This window comes from Oncorhynchus keta, unplaced genomic scaffold (genome assembly GCF_023373465.1).
Source record: "Oncorhynchus keta strain PuntledgeMale-10-30-2019 unplaced genomic scaffold, Oket_V2 Un_scaffold_3114_pilon_pilon, whole genome shotgun sequence".
In the NCBI taxonomy this organism is placed as follows: domain Eukaryota; kingdom Metazoa; phylum Chordata; class Actinopteri; order Salmoniformes; family Salmonidae; genus Oncorhynchus; species Oncorhynchus keta.
Genome location: NW_026290913.1, coordinates 330,061 through 334,339, shown reverse-complemented (window position 1 = coordinate 334,339; position 4,279 = coordinate 330,061).

Sequence of the window (4,279 nt, the reverse complement as noted above, 5' to 3'; positions counted from 1 at the left end):
TTCTTTGTGGATCTGTGTAATCTGAGGGAAATATGTCTCTCTAATATGGTCATACATTAGGCAGGAGGTTAGGAAGTGCAGCTCAGTTTCCACCTCATTTTGTGGGCAGTGAGCACATAGCCTGTCTTCTCTTGAAGGCGGCCTTTCTCAATAGCAAGGCTATGCTCACTGAGTCTGTACATAGTCAAAGCTTTCCTTCATTTTGGGTCAGTCACAGTGGTCAGGTATTCTGCCGCTGTGTACTCTCTGTGTAGGGCCAAATAGCATTCTAGTTTGCTCTGTTTTTTTGTTAATTCTTTCCAATGTGTCAAGTAATTATCTTTTTGTTTTCTCATTATTTGGTTGGGTCTTAATTGTGCTGCTGTCCTGGGGTTCTGTAGGATGTGTTTGTGTTTGTGAACAGAACAGTTTCCTTTTAGGTGGTTATAGAATTTAACGTCTCTTTTCTGGATTTTGATCATTAGTGGGTATCGGCCTAATTCTGCTCTGCATGCATTATTTGGTGTTCTAAGATGTACACGGAGGATATTTTTGCAGAATTCTGCTTGCAGAGTCTCAATTTGGTGTTTGTCCCATTATGTGAAGTCTTGGTTGGTGAGCGGACCCTAGACCTCACAACCATAAAGGGCAATGGACTCTATGACTGATTCAAGTATTTTTAGCCATTTTTAGAGGCCGGGTGCTGCAGACTTTTCTAGTGCCCGCGCCAATTCGTTGATATATATGTTGAAGAGGGTGGGGCTTAAGCTGCATCCCTGTCTCACCCCACGACCCTGTGTGAAGAAATGTGTGTTTTTTGCCAATTTTAACCGCACATTTGTTGTTTGTGCACATGGATTTTATAATGTCGTATAATGCCCCAACACCACTTTCCATCAGTTTCATGACAAATTGAGTCGAAAGGCTTTTTCGAAATCAACAAAGCATGAGAAGACTTTGCCTTTGTTTTGGTTTGTTTGGTTGTCAATTAGGGTGTGCAGGGTGAATACATGGTCTGTTGTACGGTAATTTGGTAAAAAGCCAATTTAACATTTGCTCAGTACATTGTTTTCAATGAGGAAATGTACGAGTCTGCTGTTAATGATAATGCAGAGGATTTGCCCAAGGTTACTGTTGACGCATATTCCACGGTAGTTATTGGGGTCAAATTTGTCTCTGGATTCTTCAATTACATTGAGCTGATTTCTGACATGCTGTTCCTTCTTTTTCCGTAGTGTATTTGTGTATTGTTTTAGTGATTCACCATAGTGAAGGTGTAGACTCAGGTTTTCCGGGTGTCTATGTTTTTGGTTGGACAGGTTTCTCAATTTCTTTCTTAGATTTTTGCAGTCTTCATCAAACCATTTGTCATTATTGTTCATTTTCTTCGGTTTTCTATTTGAGATTTTTAGATTTGATAGGGAATCTGAGAGGTCAAATATACTGTTATGATTTTCTACTGCCAAGTTTACACCTTCACTATTACAGTGGAACATTTTACCCAGGAAATTGTCTAAAAGGGATTGAATTTGTTGTTGCCTAATTGTTTTTTGGTAGGTTTCCAAAGTGCATTCCTTCCATCTATAGCATTTCTTAATGTTACTCAGTTCCTTTGGCTTTGATGCCTCATGATTGAGTATTGCTCTGTTCAAGTAGACTGTGATTTTGCTGTGGTCTGATAGGGGTGTCAGTGGGCTGACTGTGAACGCTCTGAGAGACTCTGGGTTGAGGTCAGTGATAAAGTAGTCTACAGTACTACTGCCAAGAGATGAGCTATAGGTGTACCTACCATAGGAGTCCCCTCAAAGCCTACCATTGACTATGTACATACCCAGCGTGCGACAGAGCTGCAGGAGTTGTGACCCGTTTTTGTTGGTTATATTGTCATAGTTGTGCCTAGGGGGGCATATGTGGGAGGGAATGCTGCTGTCACCTCCAGGCAGGTGTTTGTCCCCCTGTGTGCTGAGGGTGTCAGGTTCTTGTCCGGTTCTGGCATTTAGGTCGCCATAGACTAGTACATGTCCCCGGGCCTGGAAATGACTGGAAATGATTGATTTCCCCCTCCAGGAAGGAGAAGCTGTCTTCATTCAAATATGGGGATTCTCGTGGGGGGATATAGGTAGCACACAGGAGGACATTTTTCTCTGTTAGGATAATTTCCTTTTGTAGAATGATCCTGTTGTGATTAATTTAATGGAGTGAGTTAGGTCTGCTCTATACCAAATTAGCATACCCCCTGAGTCCCTTCCCTGTTACACACCTGGTAGTTTGGTGGATGGGACTACCAGCTCTCTGTAACCTAGAGGGCAACCAGTGGGTCCGTCTCCTCTATACCAGGTTTCTTGCAGGATGACAATGTCTGTATTACCGATTTCTTTGGTGAAGTCCGGGTTTCTGCTCTTTAGGCCAAAGGCAGATGACCTCAGGCTTTGGATATTCCAAGATGAGATAGTGAAGGCTTTGTGTTCCATAAAGTGTCCAATGTTGTTGGTCGTGTGGTTTGGCCTCAAGCCAGTAAGTGTGAGCAGAGCCTGCTGAGCATCTGGTACGTGCCATTGGCTTGGGCTAGTTTAAGAGTGGGGGTTGGACCTGTTTGCCCACTCACTGCCTGGGCGTATGTGTGACTTCCATGTTGAGGCCCTCTTTGCGGGGGTGGGGTGCATGGGGTGGGCAGGAGGGGCATAGGTCTGATCTGAGGAGGCCTAGATGGGGTGTGGGCATGGTTGACGTGGGGGGGTGTTGATTGGTTGGGGTGGGGTGTGGATGTGGCTGGTGGTGCTGTGGTCTGGATGTAAGTCCTCTTGGCGTGGGTCCTCTATCTATAGGTCCGGGGGGTCCCGCTGGTCTGGGAGGATGTCTCGCTGGTCTGGGTGGGGTGTCTATTGATCTGTTGCTCCTGTGTGAAGTGTTGGGGATACGTTTGAGAGCGATGTCCTTTAGAGTCCGGGCAAAGGTGGGCACTGCTGCCTTGTAGAGGTGGACCTGGTCATAGACTGTTCAAGTCCAGGGTGTTCAAGTCCAGGGTGGAGTGGTGGGCCAGGAAAACATTTGGTTTTGAGGCAGCGTCATGGGAAATACTTGCATTTACTAGTATTGTGGCAGGGTGGAAGTATTTTTTTGTATTGTGGCAGGGTGGTCCTTTCTTCCTGTGTGTATTATTATGTGGCTGGGTGACCCTAGTTAGTCCTCAGACAGAAGGTCTAGGGCTCGCTGGGTGTTTGGACACCAGAGTTTAGACACACTGTGTTTGGGGAAAAGTTTTTTTTCTTGTATATATTTCCCATTTGAGTCCATAAGGAGAACAATCTGTGTATTGTGTATGTACTCAGTGGGTGTGGGGAGGTTGTCAGGAGGGCTATCAGGGTGTCTCAGAGGGGGTGAGAGCCCCTGGGCTTGGGGTTCTTCATTTGTCTGTTCTGCTGTGATGTCGAGACTTTTGTCGGGTGCTGAGGTGGGCTGTTCTGCTGGCTTCTCTGTGGGGGTGGCCACCTCCCTAGTGGGCTGTTCTCTGTCACACGATATCCCCCTCAACCTCATCTCCAGCAGTCTGATCCTCTCCTCTAGTGCGCTGTCTGGGTCTGTGCTGACTGGAATGTAATCACCTGCTGTTCCAGCTCCACCTGCCTTACCTCCAGCTGGGTAAATGTATCCTTCATTTCAATGAGAGGGTAGTACTCTGTGCTGGGAGGTTGACTTTCCGCTGGGGGTTGCTCGTCTGTGGGGTTATATAATGAAGAGGTCTGGTCTGACCCGCTCGGGGTGGGGGTATCTTTCTTAAGGGAGAGCTTCTCCTGCTGGGCTAATTCTTTGATTAGGTGAAAGTCCAGCTGAAACTGTTTGAGGTTGCCCTTTACCATTACTCTTCCAGACTTATAGAGATGTATATTAACTGACTCAAGAGTCCTCATTCTCAAGTATCCTGAGTTTCCACCCCTCGTTAAAACCCCCTCTCTTAACAGAGGGGTAGTGTGCTAATATAGCACTGTGCCATGCCAGGGGATGGTTTGTGTGGAAGATGAGGTTGCTGATGTTCCCATTTATGCAATAGTCAGCAGAAAGTGTCTCTTGATTTTCCATAAGGAGCTTAATTTTGTGATCTTTTCTTGCCCTATCATTCTTTACATACACAGGGTACTGTATTTTAATTACCTCTGAACAGCAGGAGGCAGCTTCTAAGGTCTCTCCATTTGGTTGGAGTCGACTGTTAGACTCTCCTGCCATTGTTGGGCTAAAGGGCTTTGACACCTCTCACTTGACACGTCCGTGCTAATTGAAGCTGTATCAAGCTTGGCAGCCTTAA